Raw genomic sequence first — 22,228 nt, 5'->3', positions numbered from 1 at the left:
CTGCCTACATGAGTAAAAACTGTTACCTCATTGTGGAATAAACACTTTCCTTTTAAAGACACACAAATTAAAGCTTGCAACTTTAAAAACTGATTACATTGTTCCTCCAATACAATCCAAAACCAACTAATTAAAAAAAAAAAAAAAAAAAAAAAAAAAAAAAAAAAAAAAAAGAGCTTGCACTGTAATTCTGATTTGGTGGCAGATTGAATAAATTCTGTTGTGATGTACAGAACAACAGGAAAATGGTTAGGTGTCTGAAGATTCAAGACTCAATATCCCACATGTAAAAAACATAGTTCTGCAAATCTTGAAGCACCTTTAATAAGTACCTCAGACTCCTGGTTTCATGGTAGAATCACCAGCTTGTGCCAAAGCCTGGCCATTAGCATAGTGACTATAAAAAAAACTATAAAACATACAGACTAACCGGCAAGACCATAAGGTAAGTTTACTCTTGGTGTGGTTTGTTTTAAAATACATTGCCTCCTTGTGGTCTGGTGGATTCCTGTTTTCTAGTTGGGCAAATGTCACAGCAAATCAAAATAAACAGAGGCTTGTTTCAACCATTAACATGGAAGGGAACACAATGTGACATTGGAGGATGTTCTTTTGGATGATGGTTAGCATAACCCTTCGGAATAGTTATTTGACAAAAAAAAAAAAAAAAAAAAAAAAAAAAACACACATTTTATAAATCATCTTTCTAACAATATTGTTTGTATATTTATTTTTAAGTTGTTGTGATTTGAGAGCTCTGTTTTAGAAACTGAAGATCACAAGATAAGAAAAAATCTCCAACGAGTACAGTTTCCTGTCTGAAATACTTATTTTATCACTGCACCTAAATGTGGCAGTTAAAAACTATACAAAAGGTTTTTCCACTTGACCTACCTGTATTGTTGACAGTGTTATAATTAATGGAGTCCATACCTGTTTTCATTAGCATGTGCATGCATGAATTTATTCATATTATGTATTCTGTTCAATGGACTGTTCAGTTCATGACTATTTATGAAAGCTCAATGAAACAATCATTTTGTAAAAAAAAAAAATAAATCAATAAATAAATAAATCACAAATATACGGAATGTAGAGCTCCACCTATGCTGCAGAAACATATCTTACAGAAAATAAATATTACCACAAATAAATATAAAATATACAATGCAAAAAAAATAATATATATATATCTATATATATATATATATATATATATATATATATATATATATATATATATATCCAACCAATTATACCTATAATAACTGATATTCAGAAGATGTCTGATAATTAACTTTATTCAGTTTTCAGATAGTTTTTCTTTAGTTATGACCTTATTCTGTGTTATTCACCAAATGTTTTTTTTTTAATTCTCAATGTTTCATTGAGTGAATTAATTCAATCATTTTTCTATGTCTATAATGGAAGAATGTTTACTAACTTGAATGTTTCTCTATGACTGCATACGCTGAACAACCATTTCCCAGTGTACTTGTCTCAGATAAACCTCAGACATGAAGTAGAATATGAAGTACTCACTGTGAGATGAAGTGACTGAATCCTCAACACCACTGTTCTGGATTACGTAAGGTAGGAGAGGGGTTTCTGAAGTAAAAGAAAACAAAACAGAAATAAATCAGAGAAATAAGTGAAGGGCTGAAATAAGAAAAAGAATCATCTTCATCATAAAAACATATGCAATGTATTATTCATTTTATAATTTATTTAGTTCCGCAGTGAAACCAGAATATCGCTCACTGATACTAATGTATTATTTTAGTGATGGTTTTGTAGAACGATTAATTTCTGTGACATGCTCATCTTATTTTCCTGTTTGATCATATGACACCAGTAGACACAATCTGCATTAGTTAAAACAGTCAAAAAAGAAACTTCAAGAAAATACTATAAGCATTGAGGTGCAAAACTACTCAACATGATGATGGATAATGGCAGCACCAAAGTGTTTGGCAGAAATCATCTGCCAACTGAAGACAAAAAATATAGGAACAAATAACCCCTCTGTCAGCAGGATTTAATGCACTATCTATCTATTAAAAAAAAGCTGTCAGGTCAAAACTAGGAGGGTTCAGCAACAGGCAACAATAAAAAAAAAACTCCAATCTGTGGTGCCTGTAACTACAGATATGCCAGAGCATGTCGTCAGTAAATGATAGCACTCACCAGTACAGTTTGAAACCAGTGAAGGCTTAACACTTATGAAGTGATAAAAAGTGCAAGACCTATCTTTTAATTTCTAGCCTGCTGTACCACAGTACTATTGTGTTTCATGCATACTAGCATGAAAATGAATACCCACATAGATTTTTGTACTTGAAAAAAAGAAAACTGCCATCCTGTACTACACAAAGACACTAAACTCTTTGACAGGGATTAAGACAGACAATCCTTTCAGAAACTGAAGATCAAAGTGAAATCAATTCAGTTCCACACAGAATGTAATACGAGCACAATGCTTGCCTTGATGTTATATTGCAGTAATGTTTAAATGTTATAAAGTCAATGCACCATCACTGTAGTAGGAGTGCTGTCAAATACCCTTTTGCACTTGGAAAACAGAAGCCATTTCTTTTCCTATTTTAAAGGTTCCACTGGCTTAACTTTCTAGTGTTAACATGTTTTGTGTGGTTTTTTTTTCCCCAGCTGTTTTCTTCCTGTTGATGAAGTGCTTTGTCTGATACAGGCTGATCTGCTTAATCAATTCAAGGCTGTTAAAGATTTGCTTCTTGGGTGCTGCCCGTCATTGACATTTTCAGCTACAAAACCTTTCTTTCAAGGTTAAATACCAACCAAAAATAGACACTCACTCAAATAGACTAATTTTCTCTGTTCAATAATAAACCAAAGTTGCTGAAGAGCTTGCTCGTGGTAGATAAGTGATTAGGACGGATATGTGATGGGCAGATACACGACAGATTAGGTATATAAAAAAGAGTAAATAAACTGAATACACATAAAATGTGTTAAAATGATATGAAATGGAAAATCAACATTATTTTAGATGCTGTTATTGGAAAACTGACTGCACAAATTCAAACACAAAGTCAGTATTCCCGAAAAGTGTAAAATAATTAGCAAAGTGAAATATGTTATCATTGTTGCAAAGTTAAACAGAAATGTTATAAATGTTCAATGACCTTCTTAAAAAAAATCACTTATCTTGATTGAAAATATTTCAGTTACTGTACTCTGTGTGTAATCTATTCATTATGGGATTTAAAAATGATACAAATGTGACTAAATATGACTGTACCAATAGACAGCAGTTACTGTAGTTAAAGATGCTGTGGTAACACAAGTACTGAGACGCACAGCTAGTATGTTAAACTAATAAGCAGTAAGAGCCAACATTTCCATTCCAAAGTACTTTATATAACTTGCCTATCTTGTGTCACACAGCCTGTCTCCAAAGTCACAGCTGGTAAAAATGAAATGGCTCGTTCTATTCCAATGAGATCAGTAACACGGTTCAGTACCCAGCATTTTACTTCTCATTTGTTCTCAGGCTTTAACTGTGCAGCTAATTATACCAGTCTATTAAAAGGTCCACAATAAGAATACACAAAGGAAGAAAAGAAAAACCAGACAACCCTTCACAGTAAAAATTATATATATATATATATATATATATATATATATATATATATATATATATATATATATATATATATCAATTTTTGTCATATCATATTTTGATAGTAAAAACACACCAATCAAATATATCCTCTCTTATGGACAAAAATGAATCAGTAAAGGGCTCCACAATATTTATCACTGGGACATCAATGGCGTGATACCATCATCTGTTTTTAAGGTCATGGTTAAGTCAGCCTGTACATCTTGTAGTTCCATTAAAAACAGTGTGGGTGTCTTTTGCTATATTTGACAGGATTAGATTGCTATGCAAGAGTACAGACAGAGACAGAGCAAGTTATATGTCTTTCGTGGGGTTACCCCTCCAGCAACAATGGTTTTCTACTAAATTAAAGAATTGCACCTCAATAATAAATTCAACCTTGTGCAGCCAAATCCTTTTGGAAATGGTCTTCATCAATACACATGGAAAGAAAAAAAAAAAAACATTTCTTAAATCCAAAGAATATCAAAATGCAAACTATAAAGAACAGCAGTTACACACTGGAGTCAATAAAAAGGATTTAGATGTTGGGAGACCAGATATCAGCAGTTGACATTTGGCTATAATAACCTGTATAATAAAGAGTAATTGAGATAGTTCTTAAAATACCCTAAAATGAGATCTGGAGATAAGAGTACATGTATCTGAAAATCATGTTGACAGAGGGAAGGGAAAAGCCTTTGGACATGTTTATATGTAATATTTTAGCAACAACAGGTTTAACAGTCTTTGAAGAATTAATTCTGAATGTACCAAAATACTGACATAGTACACAACTGCACTAACTAGTAAAAAAAAAAAAGTGTTTGACAAAACATAAATTCAGGTGCACTACAAGTGTACAACATTTTATGACATTAGACAATATTTCAAGCATATTTTGCTTGTATATCTTTGTGGATGTGAAATTGACTGGCACACTAAACTAGGTTGTTTTCTTACTTCTGGGGGGTCAAGCAACACCCCAGGTACAAATATCCTCTTCATCTGGCTTCATTTGCTTGGAAGAAGCACAGTCTTGTAGTTGCTTGGCAACCCCAACCACATTCAATGGACAACTACTTATAGCATGAGCACCCATAATTTGTGGGGCAGGCATGCTTGAAAGATTGCCTCAAAATGCTGCCTTTATCTTTATCATGAAACAAAATGATAAAGAATAATTATATTTTTTGTTTATTTATTATCTTTTATAATGACTTTTGATAATATAATTGTTTTATATATAAACTGAACATTTCCTTCACAAACCCCTGTCTTTAACAACCCTTATGAGATGTGATAACTGACACCTTGAAAGTACAGTCATTGTATCTATGTTCTCACATGTATAAAACAAGCACATCACTGGTGAAGCACTGGTCAATACACACTAACACTGATCTGAAGTGGGAGGAATTTACTGTAGATATATTCCTATAGTACAGTTGACAAAACGTAGCTGCAGACCACAACATATCCCTTTACCTTATTCTTAAATTGCTCAGCAAGCATCAAATAAAGTATGTAACACTTGTAAGGATGCATGGAATTGGAAGTGAGGTAGAGTTGTGACAAAAGCCAAAGTTGGTGCATAGATAATATAATGAACCATTATTGAAAACAGAGTGTTCCTGGTGACCTCAGGGAACAGTAGATTTCACCTTTGCTCTGCCTTTTTTTCAAAGGGGAGATGAACATAACGAGAACGGGGTTGAAACGGGATCATTATCACACTGGCATTGTTCCAAACACTGCAGATGCTCAGAGGCTGCTGTTGTCATGGGACTGTTTGGCCCTAATCCCTAGTTTGTTCAAACAAATGACAGTGATGATTATGTACCAAAAAAAAAAAAAAAATTAATAAAAAAAAAAATACATATCCTGTGTTCTCAAACACGCATGTATACATGTTCAGTTGCTATTGCTACAGTAGACGGTAATGCAATCACTACTTACTTTTGCATAATGTGTTCATTAAATTGCTTCATTCAGTGCCTCCCATGTCCTGGCAGATAATGTATTCACACCAAGCATCAGATAAGGAGGTCTGTTTTCATGATAAATGGAATTGCATTTATAACTTTTGTTTCCATGAACATCAGACTTATCAGCTATAGAAGGTAAAACAAAAAAAAAAATAGCTGGCAGAAATGAGAGCAGCAACAATATTCTAAATTTAGTTAAATGTAAATGTTGCCATCACTCAACCTATCCAGAACAAAGACCAATCTCTCCTGTTATTCAATTTACACATATATCAACTTGAGTGGTAAATTAGCACAATTAACAGTAATTATCACCAACTGACAGCACTTTAACTGGCGGTGAGCTCCACTTTCTAAATTATTGCATGGTAAAAGTGTTTTCATCAATTTGAAGAAGAAGAAAACACCCTAACATATCATCATGTCACCTGTAACATATCATAATATAATGAATTTCAGTCCGGGATTACTATTATATAACTTGTTTCACTTTCTCAGTATGATTACATTTAGTGAAATTTAAAAACTTACAGTGAACCTTAAAACTACTTCCAACTGTTCTGCTTGAAAGCATTTAGATTATCTTTGACTTTTTGCTAGAATATTGCATCTTAACAGGCCAGTGGTTTGGGCCTGTTCGGCTGTGGTATGATTTAATTAGCCTTTGCTGGGTTTGACAAGGCATCATTTATTTCTGTCATTTATTTCACTTACCAGCTCGATTCAGACAGATACAAGCACAGTTATATTTTAGTAATACCTTTGGATCTAGGTGAATAAACACAGCCTAGGACTGCACATTCCACCAATTATCTTCAACCTTCACAGCTTATTTACACACTGTTACTGTACCTTATGGCTTTGCACAGAACTTTAAGAGTTTGGCAAATACATCATATCCCGTGTCAACTCCAGAAATGAAAACTCCTCCACATTAATTCTCTGAAAACGTTCTCCAGTTTCAATAATTAATCCTTGTGTTAACGTTTTTACTGCTTTACCCTTTTGTATGCTCGGTTACACTCAGCCTCAGTATTCATTGCGGTGGATGCGAGTGTGCGAGTATATTAGGGGCACAGTCCGATGCTGTCTGAAGACACTAAAGATTCAGGTCAGGTTTTAAATAACCACAACAGAGGAGCTGCTTTTATTTACAATCTTTACTATCACAGCAAGTTTATAATGCAAATCACATTAATCGTTAAAAATACTAAAAGCACCCTTGAAGCATAATCTTGGCCAATTTATTTTTCTCCAGCACAGCCCAGTGCATCCACTTTCTGAATAGCCTACTAAAGGTCATTCTTATACTTGGCGTCTATTAACCAAGAAAAATAATTTTGATAGACTTCATGATGTGTTAGTTAAACCAAGAAAAAGAAAAAAAGTGCTCCTCAAAAGTAACACATATATCCAGACAAGGGTGGGAATAACAAAGCCCTCGTACAGAATAATCAAAATCTGACAAGTGGTTCCCAAGATATACAGGAAAAGAGAGTAAAGGACATGACACTGTTTTATCCTATCTGTGTGCATCTTTTAAAGTGAAATGACTTTCCATAAAATCATATAAAGCACTAGTGCACATCATACAGTCTTCAGTGCTGCTGTATAAATAGAGCTACTGGTTTTTGAGCATGTTCAGCAGAAAGTGATGGGCACATTTGGACTCATTCATGAGGAGAAAAAAAATTATTTCCCAGAACCCTCTAGAGAGAAGACTTAAGTTGTATTGGTCAGATATACATATTCAGGTCTTTGGAAAACAACATTTAAAAAGTACAAAATTTGATCACTAAGCTTCCAATAAATCTGCGCTTTAGATAAGAGTACATTTTATTTTTTTAATTATTCAAACAATTTTTTTACATTGTATCACTGGTCAGAGTCCTTAATTGCAATATATTACATCCTTAGCATCTTTTGACTAAACTTATATGACATGAAATGTGTGTGTGTTTTTCTGATTACAGTCTCTGACTGACGTATCTTCAGATAGCCAAATAAAATTTGGTCAAACCGTCTTGCGTATTTCATTGATGTGATCAGAGTTAAATACATCCCACGAGACGAATAATAATTTGAAGAGATATTCAATTTTTTATAAAAACAGACTTGACAGTAAAGCTGGAGCAGCTTAAAGTATAGCACAAAAAAAACAAAGGGGCATTCAGAACAGAAAATAGGAGGCACTTTTTTACACAGAGAATTGTGAGGGTCTGGAATCAACTCCCCAGTAATGTTGTTGAAGCTGACACCCTCGGTTCCTTCAAGAAACTGCTTGATGAGATTCTGGGATCAATAATCTACTAACAACCAAACGAACAAGGATGGGCTGTTTGTAAACTTTCTTATGTTCTTAATGTAGAATATATATATATATATTCTAGTATTTATAGTATTTTCAATCTCCACAAAAAGTGAGGGCAGCATTTTGCTTAAGTAGCCAAAGTGTTTACAGTCAATTATAGTTAACTGCTATACAGATTTTTACTCATTTGTTTGTGGGCTTCAGTGGGGTTTTTTTTCCAGCTAATATATACCACTGAGCTTTCTGGGTCCTTAAAAAAGTGACAGTAAACCAATATTTGCAAACACAAAATGTTGACTTAAGTAATCAGGCTTTTAATACTCTTCTGTCCTTTCAAGTTATCTAAAGAGAATCAGATCTAATTCCCGAGACCTTTACCTCTCTATTAATCACACTGGTGCTTCCCTGGGGTGGGTCAGCAACATCACTAAATAGAATATAAATACAGCAGAAAAACAGCAAAAAAAGGTGATATTCCTTATTTTTACTATTTCTACCATGTTAAATTAGCCCAATTTGCAGCCTTTGTGCTCAGTGACTAATTGCATCAGTTGCTAAAAAAAGGGTAATCGTGCCGGCTACCAAGATGTTTTCGTTCTTTTCTATCTCAATACAACCAATAAGTCCACAAAGAGACTTAAAACTTAGCTTATTTAAATTTTACCATCTGTAGGCTCATACACTGGCCTGATATCCCATATGATATGCTACCCTTTAAAAAATTAAAAGGGGGAATTTGTATGATAAAATACAGCCTCAGTGTAATGCTGTGTAAAAATGGGCAATATTATCATTTTTGTTTTTTGTTTAGGATACATATGCATTTTATTCTAAAACAAGTAAAAAAATAAACAAAAGAAACACTGTTCAGTACAGTGTATAACATGTAATGTAATATAATGTAAGCTGTGCATGTGCTTGTTATTAAGACTCAAATGGCTCTTCCTAGACGAGAGTTTAAATCCAGCTTGAATCACTAGGGAGTAGGACTGATTGTTTCAACGTGGACTATTTTCACATCTCACTGGTCCCTCTCCCAGAGGAGTCTTTACAGTGAATTAGCCTACAGACTGAACTAGTCTGTCACTCCAGTGAGGGAGCTTCCCTCGGGCTAGGATTTACCTACACTGGCAAAGCAATGGCTTGATTCATGCTGTACCTACTAACCCAGCACAGGCACAGAAACTTTAGGTTCCAGTGAAATCAATCAGTGTCACATTTCATGAGCACTGAATTCATCATACACACACCACAGGCCTACTGTCCGCACGGCAGCAATGCAGGGCTCTTTAGTTTTTTGGAATTAAGGTTGTTCTGCAAGATTGCTTGTGCACAGTTGATATTTTAGGGCAACATTTTATGTGGCATTAATCAGACTGTAATTACATATTTACTACATATTAGCTATTATTTTGAAGATTTGCAACCAGTAGGACCATATTGTCTTTATCATCTTTATATACACAGCCCATCGAGTGTCGCCAATGGCTCACCTAGTAATCTTTTAAGAACATAAGAAGGTTTACAAACGAGAGGAGGCCATTCGGCCCATCTTGCTCGTTTGGTTGTTAGTAGCTTATTGATCCCAGAATCTCATCAAGCAGCTTCTTGAAGGATCCCAGGGTGTCAGCTTCAACAACATTACTGGGGAGTTGATTCCAGACCCTCACAATTCTCTGTGTAAAAAAGTGCCTCCTACTTTCTGTTCTGAATGCCCCTTTGTCTAATCTCCATTTGTGACCCCTGATCCTTGTTTCTTTTTTCAGGCTGAAAAAGTCCCTTGGGTCGACACTGTCAATACCTTTTAGAATTTTGAATGCTTGAATTAGGTCGCCAAGTAGTCTTCTTTGTTCAAGACTGAACAGATTCAATTCTTTTAGCCTGTCTGCAGTGGCTAAACAGTAACTAAAACGTTAGCTTGTAAACTGCAAGGCGGATGGATCACGCTCAGCCTATTCTTAAGGACATGTGAGGCACTACTATTATGGATACTACTTACCCTGCAGGTGAGAAAAGGTAATGGAATATGAGCTTGAAAGTAAGAATGGTCCATGGTCTTTTTTTACACAGGTTGCTTGGGAAACAATCCCTCATTCATAAAGCATTTGGTCATTTGTTCTGTGTTCAGACACAAAGGAGCCGACAAGGGTTACTTCCATTCTACATAAAGTGCTACCACTTAAAGTTTCTATTATTTCAGCTAAAACATCAAACTCATCACAAAGATGAAGCCAGCACAAGTCACCTTATAAATAAAGAACAGATTGCAACCCCAGTCATGTTGACCACTCATCACAGTATATGATTCTTTGCGTAGATCATTATCTGCCATGCTTACTGTCTATTTCAGAAAAAACTGCCTCAAAAGACTCCTCGCAGCTGATTGTGGGGAAAGTGGGGTGGAGAAGCATATGAGTTTTTGCGACATACACTAAAAGCTATAGTTGAAGCATTATAATCCTGTGCAACACTGTTATGCTTCTCTACCCAAATTTCTCATTGCAGAATAGCACTGCAAATAATGATCTAAATAAAACAACAATAGAAAATAATACACAACACACATAACATGATATTAAACATGTACACAAATAAAGCCTGTCTTTCAGCTGTACTAGTTTTTTTTTTTCTTTTTTTATCCGTTTTTACTTTGTAAACATAAGAACATAAGAAATTTTACAAACAAGAGGAGGCCATTCGATCCTAGAATCTCATCAAGCAGCTTCTTGAAGGATCCCAGAGTGTCAGCTTCAACAACATTACTGTGGAGTTGGTTCCAGATTCCCACGATTCGCTGTGTAAAAAAGTGCTTCCTATTTTCTGTTCTGAATGCCCCTTTATCCAATCTCCACTTATGACCCCTGGTCCTCGTTTATTTTTTCAGGATGAAAAAGTCCCTTGGGTCGACATTGTCAATACCTTAGAATTTTGAATGCTTGAATCAGATCGCCGCTTAGTCTTCTTTGTTCAAGACTGAATAGATTCAATTCTTTAAGCCTGTCTGCATATGACATGCCTTTTAAACCCGGAATAATTCTGGTCACTTTTCTTTGCACTCTTTCTAAAGCAGCAATATCCTTCTTGTAGTGAGGTGACCAGAACTGAACATGGTATTCTAGATGAGGTTTTACTAATGCACAGTAAAGTTTTAACATTATTTCCCTTGATTTAAATTCAACACTTTTCACTATATATCCGAGCATCTTGTTGGCCTTTTTTTACAGCTTCCCCATATTGTCTAGACGAAGACATTACTGAGTCAATATAAACTCCTAGGTCTTTTTCATAGATTCCTTCTTCAATTTCAGTATCTTCCATATGATATTTATAATGCACATTCTTATTGCCTGCATTCAGTACCTACACTTTTCTCTATTAAATGTCATTTATCATCTGAATGCTGTTTAGATAATTTTGGATGACCTTTACTGCTGCATCAGTGTTTGCTGCCACTCCTATTTTTGTGTTGTCTGGAAATTGTTTACTATACCAGAATATACCAGAATCTAAGTCATTAATGTAGATTAGGAATAGCAGAGGACCTAATACTGATCCCTGTGGTACTCCACTGGTTACCACGCTCCATTCTGAGGTTTCTCCTCTAATCAGTACTTTCTGTTTTCAACATGTTAACCACTGCCTAATTCATGTGCATGCATTTCCTTGAATCCCGACTGCATTCAGTTTGAGAATTAATCTATTATGCGGGACTTTGTAAAAAGCTTTCTGGAAATCTAAATAAACCATGTCATATGATTTGCAATTATCCATTGTCTATGTTGCATCCTCACAAAAATCAAGCAGGTTAGTTAGACACGATCTCCCTTTCCTAAAACCATGCTGACTGTCTCCCAGGATACCGTTACCATATAGGTAATTTTCCATTTTGGATGTTATTAATGTTTCCATAAGTTTACATATAATAGAAGTCAGGCTTATTGGGGTCTGTAGTTACCTGGTTTGGTTTTGTTTCCCTTTTTGTTGATAGGTATTACATTTGCAGCACAACGCTAGTAACACAAACAACTCATATTTCTTATCTCAATACAGTTTGCCAAGCTAGCTGTGCATGCCATTCAAATTACAGTTACTAATATTTATATAATGCATTACATTAACGGAAAACGTACTTAAAATACAAATACAAATAAAAATATCAGCAAAGAACAGAATATATCACTGTGACCAAAAATAGACCGCTGGAACTCAAAGTCCTTTTGTTCAGCAGAAAATCAGCAAATTGTAAATCATTACCTTTCTGGCCACTTGTTCAGAATCTCATTACCAGTCAAACAGGCACCTGCATCAAGCCCAGTTTCTATTACGGTTCTTATTTACATTAAGAAGGACAGTTTGAATACAATTAACTGGATAAGGTCACATCAGTCAAAGGAATGCAATGCTGCTTGCAGCAGCAGAAGATTTCTAATCAAAAGTGCATCTGTTTATCAATCCAAATACATGAAGACTGATGAGTTACATCTGTGTATTCGTCTAAGACGGAGAGGTTTTATGAAACAAAAAATTACATATAAATGCCAATTTTAAAACCTTTTAAACTGAAGTGTGTAAAGGTTAGATGATTTGTTTAAGACTTTTATGGTAAAAAAAGTGTTTCCTGGGATTATTCTTGGCTGAAAAAAAGCCACAATGCTTTAGACTTTACATTATGTCTCCCATGAACTCCTACAGTATATATCATACTGTTTTTCTCTTTTTATAGTGCTAATTTTTTCGACTGAATTATCAAACGCATTGTCAATATAAACTATATAAGTGAGAACACCAAACATGTAAACAACAGATACAGTGAATGTTTTGCAAACCAATTGCAATTTTTCTTCAAGTTGAAAAGCAGAGATGGCGTTACGCTACCTTGCACATCTGGAAACAGCAACTCATGCATTTAAAAACAAACAATAAAAACATTTTATTTGGATACTTCATTCATTCATTCATTCATTCATATATATATATATATATATATATATATATATATATATATATATATACATATAGCAATAATATTAATATGGGGGGTGGGGGTTTTACAAATAATAATTAAGGGGGGGGGGGGTTGTGTATTATTGTAAGTCAGTTCAAAGGTAAATTGTAATTGTATTTATTTTTTGATCTTTTGTGTCACTGACTGAACCAAGAGGGGAAACTATAACCGATTTCCCTTTCAAACCTTGCAGGAGTGCAAAGACCACTGAAGCACTAACTGTGAGTTCCCTATCAGATCAACTTCTAGTCTTACTAAGTGATTTCTGCCATTTCTGTTCCTTTGGTTTTAACATTTTTGATTGTAAGCAAGAGAAGCTGTCTGGAAAGCACTGCTTGATATGCCTCACACATCCTGGTTGAAAGAAGGAACACCTCATCTTTTACGTCACAGGTTGATGTGTCTACTATGATTCCTGTGGGGTGGATTCCTAATTGTAGTCATTTGGAATGACATTTACAATGATGATTTATTTTAAGGTACAGTAAAAATTACCGGTGCAGGGCATCAGAAGCATACCCTACCCTTTGGAAGCAAGCCAGAAAACTCTCAATATCTGCAACAGATGGGGCAGGATCAAAGTATCAAATCCCAAATTGCCAGCTATGTCAGACCATCTCCCCTTCATAATCTAGCCCCTTCTGTTGGAGATCTGAAAATATATTCCAGACAGATGACATGTTAACAGAATCATTTCATGGTTCAGTGTCTTCTCACTATGATTTATCCTCCATCTGCAGGCACTGAGGGCCCTATTGAGGAGATTTATGTGTAAGGTCCAAAAATCCATTTTGATCAAGAAGGTACCGTGCCTCATAGAGAAGCAAAACATTACTGTCCGCTAAAGATTGCATTTTTTTGTGCCTTGCATCAATTTGTCATTATTAAATAATCAAGTTTTACAGTGGATGAATGCAGCAATATTTCACAGTAAATACATAATTAATTGCAACGGCAAAGCTGCTGTAAACTCCCATAGGCACTCAGCACCTTGAAGCACACCCTCTTCTTTTTTATGGGAGTTGTATACATATTTAAAAATGATGTTTGTTTGCATAGTTCTGATGCAATTTAATGCTGACCTATAAGTTTAAGCACTTGAGGGTATTCATCTCTCTGACAGAATGTATGGCCGTCAGTTTGAAAATCTGCACCCTCTCCCTGCTGTGTAATTGTGTGACCTGTTTTACACCAATGGAAAGGCAAAGAGATAAACTGCTCCGGTGTCCTGAATCATTTGTGACATAGTGGCTTGTTTCACACCTAGGGTTGGAAAGATGGAGATAACATTGTGATGAGGATCCAATGACAGCCTCATCTGAATATGAATAGAGCTAATCAGAAATGCAAATTACAAATCAGAAGGAAACATTTAAATTGTGTGTGATAATTGCATGATTGTGCAGATAACAAAAGGGCAAACACTTGTATCAGCAAAGCTTTTAAATGGCTATCAGTCAGGATTAAAAGGTGTACATGAAGGACATGTTAAAGTAAGGAAGTACTTGCTGATCTACTGTGAATAAAAATGAGACCAAGATTTTTGAGCCTTATAGTTTTCTGTGCTTCAGAAAGGTATTTTAAATTAGTCTCCTGCTACGCAAAGGGAGATAGAACAGCTATTTCCATTACAAAACAAGAACATTAACGTGGAATTTCCTTTGAAAATATGCATGGTATTTTATTAATACATGTTTCATTTAATACACTTTCCCAATTTTCATAATTTGATATTTTCTTAAAACAGAAGCCTGGCTGGAGCTCATGTAGAGGCAGAGCTGAAGTAATAAGTCAAGAGAGCCATCTAGTGTATTACCGTACATACTGTTGCTCACAATCAATGACCTGTCAGGTAAGAACAAAACAAAGCCTTAAACATGCACGCGTCTTTAAATGTACTGTCCTCTGGGATGCATGTTGTAATTTATAGTCATGTAGTTCTGATAGCAAAGACACGCACAAATTTGTTTTCTGCCATTCAACAGGACTGCTTTTATTTGTGTGACAGTAATAAAGTACTGAAATTCTAATTTTGTCATTAAAACCTTTCTCAAGCTTAAAGAGATCTTTTTATTTATATGGTCTGGGGTGAGGAGACAGAAGTAAAAAGTGCCCTGGCTGGATCATTATACATTTCCATGACATCTTTGTTATGTATCTCTTTCCTTTTTTAAGTTTGGAAGATCTCAATATAACCACTCAAGCAAAACCAGCCCAATAGTCAATGAAAATGGTCATGTATATGCTCTAAAATGTACTGTTCTTGTAAGGGTTGTGAGCGAGGTGTGGACCATCCTTTCGTTTTGAGTTTTACAAGCACACTTTGTACCGTAAACAAGTGTGCGTGCAAACACTTGACTGAAAATCACTGTTATTGCATATATTACCCAAATTGTAATGCATATACTGTAATCAGCAAGACATACTGCAGGGCAGATTTACAATCATTGAGTAACATTATACACATGTGTTGGTACTGTTTCTATATGGCTGTTATTCATTTAAAAAAAAAAAAAAAGACGAATTCTAATCAATTAAAATCGACTGTAAATGATTAAAATGGGCACTTTGGTACTCTAGTAGCTGGTACAGATTTGGTCTGCTGGATTACTACTGAAGCACCAAAGCCCAATGCCAACTGTAATCATTTACAGACGATTTTAATTGTATAGAATTCAATTAATTAAATTGTAAAATATATCTTACTCAGGTATATTTGACATATTTGTCATTGAAAAGCAAATACAAAATGTTAATTGCCTCTGCAAGATCCAAGATACAGTCACCATTTAAATTGTGACTGTTTTGAGGGACCTTTTTTTTTGTCGGAAAGGACTTCTCTTGATTGCAATAATCAGAATTTACTGCCAGATTCGTACATCTTAATTGCTTTCCAGTGCACACCCCCAAATTGGCAGACTATTTTGAGCGAACTCCTGCCCAATAAGCTGAGGGAAACAGACTCCTAGTTATTAACCTTGAGATAACCTTCATTCCCAAGGTACAAGCAGGGGAATGCTGAACCAAACCAGCAAGATCATTTTTACATGGTTAATTTGAACTATTCTTAATCTGTAAAAGTGAAAGAGCTTAGGTGTTCTTTCCCCAGCCACAGAATGTATAAGAAACAAGGCTGCAGGTGGATAGTGCGATAAGGGGCAGTCAATAAAAACCATTTCGATCTCCCTGATTTACCCACCTCAGGTGCCATCCAGAATGGATTCCCAACAGATGTATTTCTTCGTAACTGAGCACTTGTGAGTTGAGCTGAGTCACCTGGATAAAAAGGTACAGGTATATTTTTCTTATTTAAACTAAGGCTGGGATCAAAACAAATCTTTGACAACCTGCTAATCGCACTTAACAAAACTGTATTTAAAGTGGGTTTTTTTGTAAGTATCTTATTTCTTCTACTCATAAAAAGAAAACACTTAAATATAGTTTTGTTAAGAGCGATTAGCAGGTTGTCAAAGTTTTGACTTGGTCCCAGCCTAAGTATAGTTTGCAAATATATCTTCTAAACAGTTTTTTCTTTCACCTTTATTCCCTTATCAACTTCACCTCCCAATTTAATACTAAAGTGAAAAGCATATTTTAAAGACACTTCCATGTATTTGAATATATTTACAGCACTGTTTCACTCTTAATAAACAGCAATTAAAATATTCTTGATCGAAAAACGCAATTTATTATTTGGCATGACAGCTTACCACACACCACTGTAAACTGGCAATACTAATTATAATTATATATACTAATTTTTAGAGAGGGAATAAACATGCCTTAGGCAAGTTAAAGTCATTTGCCAGAACAGCTTCCCTTTTATATGCAAATGACCAAATAATGAAATTTAAATAATAGCCCTGATTAAAGCTATTGGTGCTAAAAAAAAATTCAGAGAAACAAACACATCGACAGCTTCTTTCCAAATATTTCCTGGATACAATTTTTCTTTCTATATAAAATATTTTTCTTGCGGGGGGGAAAAATAATAGATTATCTGTCAGAAATTCCTGAGGTGCTCCATCTGTTAAACCAAAACCTCCCAAGACTCAGACTGAAGCAAACACAGAGCTCGCAGCGCCCCAGAAACACTCAGGCTTTCTGAGCCGGCGATAAATTGCTGCCTTTGGCTAAACTGCACACATCAGGAAAATAAATGGGAAGCAGTTATTACCAAAATCAACGAGCTTGACTCCTCCTTCTGTTGTCAGAAGAATGTTGTTCCCCTTGACGTCACGATGAATGATTCCGTTATTGTGCAAATGCTGAAGACCCTGGACCAAACATCAAAAAGAGAATAGTATCTTATTCAGAATCAATTACCCTGTTATTAGAGAACCTAATTAGCATAATCTGCAATTCTATTATAGGTACAGCTGCCCCCTGTATCACATGTTTAAAATACCCCTGCTGTTATAGCTGCAAGTCTATTATCTGCAATAATAGCTCCAATGCGTGAAATGTATTCAAAAGGAAATTGCACCCTCTACTGTCACTATGGACTTGATGAACATCCTTACCAAGAGAACCCCATATAAGATGTATGCGATTACAGCTTCATCCAACCGTTTGCCACGCTTGAGCAGTCCTGTGATGAGATCGGTGACAGAACCCCCATTACACAGCTGTGAAGAAACAGCGAGACAAAACGACTCTTGCATTACTCAATGCACTTGTTTACGGTACAAAATTCTACTCTAGGCTCCTACTAAACTCTAAAATCCCAGCCAGAAATCTGGAAACACCTGCCGCACCAACTTATGCGTATGTGGACTGAACTAATAATTTGTTAAGCAAATGCAAAACCCTGACATGTATTCTGGAACTTAAAGCTGTGTGTCCTTGTTGGAAGTTGAGGCACTGTGTCCTTGCAAAACAACTGAAACATCTGGCAAACTTGTCACGTGGAATCAGTGCCAGGCTGGCTGACCACGGTTGCCTGACTCCTAATGACAGTATTGATACAGGAATTTAAATTTTTTTGTAAACCCTGTAAATTTAGAGTTGCAGATACCAATTATGTTCCTTTGTTTCCACACATGCTTTTTAAACTGTGGTACTGAATGCTACCCTTAAATGAACAATAAGTCAGAATGGTAGTTGACTGGAGTGAGGTGTCTTTTTGACAGGTTTTTTATTATTATTATTTTTACATATACAGTTGTAGTCAAAAGTTTATAACCCCAATGGAAATTTTTAATTTCTAGAAATTCCTCAAAAACAAACAATTGTAGGAAAAAGATTTTGTAGCAAAAGTTTTGCTTTTGTGGATGAGGAAAAAAGTTACAAGAAATAAATGTTACAATTACTTAGTTGAGCAATTTTTTTGCAAGACACAAAAAATGCTAATATACCCTGAGAAGAAAAATGAAATTAATAGCTAATTGAGGCACCTTTAGCAATAATAACCTCTTTTAAACGATTAGGATATTTGTCAATGAGCTTTTGAATCATTCTTTAGTGATTTTTGACCATTCTACGATGCGAAATTGTTCCAGTTCATTCAAATTCCTAGGACTTCTCTTGTGCGCAGCCTTCTTCAACTCCTACCAAAGACTCTCAATCAGATTTAGATCGGGACTTTGACTAAGTCATTCCAGAACCTTGATTTTATTCTTCTTTAACCTTTCTGAAGTAAAGATTTTGATGTGTGCTTTGGATCATTTTTGTGTTGGAACGTCCAGTTGCACTTTAAACCAAGTTTTGTAGCGAAGGGTTTTTAGATGATTGGCCAATATCTTTTGGTATGCTATGGAATCCATTTTACCATGTATTGGAACTAAATTTCATGTGCCATGAGAGGAAAAACAGCCCCATAGAAGGATATTTCGGAGGACGTGTGTGCTCGTCTTCATCTCTCCCCAGTCAGCGCAGGGGTTGCAGTTATGAGCCAGGCATAAACATAATTGGCATTTCAACTTGGGAGAAAATGGGGTAAAAAAAATAAACTATTCCAAATTTTTTAAAAAAAATTAAAATAAAATAAAAATATTGGAAACCCCAGTCCCACTTACAGCCAGTTCACTTTGAATATCTTTGGCAGTCAATCTCAGATTGTTATTAACCTTCCTCACAATTCTTCTACTTGTTCTTGGTGAAAGAACCTTCTCTCTTCAAGAACGAGGGAGTGTTGAATAGAAACAACAGTTGAAATTGGGATACTCAAAGGCTTGAAAAATCTTCTTGCATCCTTCTCCAGCTTTATGACAATAAATAATGTTCTGCCTAAGGTCTTCAGATAGCGCTTTACTTTTTCCCATATTGACTTCTTGGTACAGCAATCATCCTATGCCTAACCCTTTTATACTCTCTAAGAATGTTCACCCACAATTCAGCACTTTCTAGAATTAGGTTCTGCATTATTATATTGAAATTTCTCGCACCTTGTAGACAATACTATCACAGCAGCAAAGGGTATGAATACTTTAGAATTACCATTTCTGGGGTTTTGCTAAATGTTTGCAATTTTGATTTTTTCCATTACCTTTTGTTCAGGAATAAAACAAGGACCAAAGCATCCAAAGACAAAAGAGACTGGTGCATTAGATAACTGAAGGCAACACATTACACTCATTTCAAATATTCAGTTCATCCATGCTCCTGTTGGCAGGCAGTATAAAACAGACAGCAACCATACCTCTAAACTCAGGCTTGATGACATGTCTTGCCAACAGCAGAGATGAAACATTCTGATCGAAAAAAGCACAGCTTCTCACCATCAATTTTCCCTAATGGACTGCCATGCATCAAAGGTGTGTGTGTGTGAGCGGGGGTGGGGGCAGGGATAAGAGTCACCGTAAATGTGTTTTGAACTACAGTATATAATTGAATCATTTACAGGCTTTATAAGGCTTTTTTGTCATTACTTTCTCCGAGTATATATGATACTGAAATCAATTTTCTGAACCTGATTCCTCTTCCATCTTTTCTACATTTTGGTTTGAGAAAAGATGAATCTGAAAGCTGAATTCAACTATTTTTGTGTGTGTGTTTTCTGCCTTGCTTGTTTCTGTATTTCGCACATTTGGTTCTTAGAAACAAGGTTACCCTGGAAAGGAATTAACAATGACACTGACCTAAAAAAAAAAAAAAAAAAATGTGTTCAGCAACCTACAGCTTCAAGCTAAGATGAAAAAGAAAAGACAATGCATGCTATCATTGCATTTTGGATTTCCTATGTGGACAAACGCCTTCAGCAAGATGCATGCAGCGAAATCCAAAGGTTTCTATGGAAACCAGGTTAATCAAGCATAAATTAGTCTATAAAAAGAGGTTCCAAAAAAAAAAATAGAACCAAATAAAAGTCCTTCCTGTGTCCTTGTCAGTCACTGGGGGTGTGTATTTCTAAAATCCATCACCCCTGTAAAATCCACAACAGGGGTTTTCCACAGTCCAAATACACCCTATAGCATTTGTGTGTTTTGCTATGGCATTCACAGTTGTGTTCTGTAGGGCTGCTTGTCTAAATGAAAACACACAGTACATTGTAGAATGTATTATTTATTGTACACCACAGAGGCTATTTTTGTAAACATTCAAATAATATTATTAATATGATGTAAATAAAAACTCACCTCCAAAACCAACCAAAGTTGACCTCCAGATAGATCATCAGCTTTGTAGAACATCCCATAATACTTGACAACATTTGGATGACTGGAAAGGGACTGCAGGATGTTATACTCTTCTTCAATCTCCTCATCAACATCCTTCAATAAATTTAAAATAACCAATTAAAATATCATACACAGTACTCCCTTTGAGCTTGCATAACAATAACAAGCATGTCAGTGACATCCATCTCCTGCCACAGCTGTGCTGTACAGCCGGTACAGCACAGTAACAGGGAAAGGTAGCTCACCATGACCTATATTGCATTCACTTGTATAAAAATAAGTTAGACACAAAGCCAGGCAAAACAATTCCTTCCTATTCTCGCAATGTCAAATATGGGTAGGATCTTTTTTGTGGTTATGGGGCTCAACACAACACATTCAACTGCAGAGCAATGAGATGGAAATATCTGTCAGTAGAGTAAATGTAGACTGGCACCTGGAGGTGGATTGCTTCACCTCTCACATGACAGCATTCCTATGGCCACTTAGCAAATACAAACAATCACATTTATTTCAGATGCTTGGTTAGAAAGGTGAACATTGGCTTCTGTAAGCACACACTGCAAAGTGAAGTAACCCAGTTCAATGTGCTTACATTTATAGAGTCCAACACCTTTACAGCAGCCTGGCTTCCATCTTTCTTGCTGTTGACCTTGTAGACTTTACCATAGGTGCCTTTCCCAATAGTCTCTATAATTTCCCAGTCATTCGATGGGTCTGCCAGAGCTTCAAGACCAATCATACTGGACTTGTAAGGGAAGAGTCCATAAAATTACCTCCTAAATGAAGAGAACAGCAATTATAATGTATTTATCTATTAATTTAAAGCAAAGCTCATTCTACTTTTTTATTAAAAAAAACACAATGAGACTTACCAGTACAAGTTAAACAAACGTTATTTTATTTAAATATATATCTGACTAAAAAAAAAATCTAAAGAATCTCAGCAATTGTCCACCAATTGTGCCCTTAAAAGGTTACCGAGATGCACTTACAGTAGGCAAAGCCCGAACTCCAAACCCCAATCAATGATGCATGACTCACTTATTGTTTTTGTGGGATTGAATTATACCATCACGCAACTGCCAGTCCCTCTTTCGTGGCACCGTAAAAAGACCACTACTTTTGCATCACAGACAAAACTCATTTCTTTTTCATAAAAAGATATAAAGGTACAAAAGTTTTACTTTTGTTGCTCTATGATTGTTTTCAGAATAGTCTTCTCAGTAAAAGCTAACTATTGCCATCTCATGATCAACAACTAGGCGTATTGTCAAAGCCAAGGACAACACTACAGTAGCTCCTTTACTCTTAAGCTCTGCCTGGTTCCTGATTATAAACTACAGATACAGAGGGTCAATGCATTCTAAACCACAAAGCATTTCAAACTGACCATGAATTCAGCACATTTCTTCGTGGATAGGTTATTCCACAGCATTTATCAGTCCAACTGTAATGATATTACATTTATAACATATATATATACATTTATATATAATACATTTTTTTTTTTTTGTTCCTGGGTAGTAAGTGTTATTTCCTAATTGCTTATGCCTCAAAAGTATAGAAAATGGCTATTATTCCCCACAAACTTTGCTTTTGTGACCAAGACAGTGATATTTCAAAATATCACTATTTCCAATGGGAAAACGGGCAAATGTGTGT

The 22,228-nt window shown here is 35.4% G+C and overlaps 1 pseudogene; it reads right to left on the bottom strand.

The window, feature by feature from the left end:
* LOC121323035 overlaps positions 1–21,326 on the bottom strand; it is an 89,728-nt pseudogene extending 68,402 nt beyond the window's left edge.
* Between the last annotated feature and the right edge of the window lie 902 nt (positions 21,327–22,228).

Source organism: Polyodon spathula, chromosome 11 (assembly GCF_017654505.1).
Source record: "Polyodon spathula isolate WHYD16114869_AA chromosome 11, ASM1765450v1, whole genome shotgun sequence".
In the NCBI taxonomy this organism is placed as follows: domain Eukaryota; kingdom Metazoa; phylum Chordata; class Actinopteri; order Acipenseriformes; family Polyodontidae; genus Polyodon; species Polyodon spathula.
This window is presented reverse-complemented; position numbering and strand designations above follow the sequence as displayed.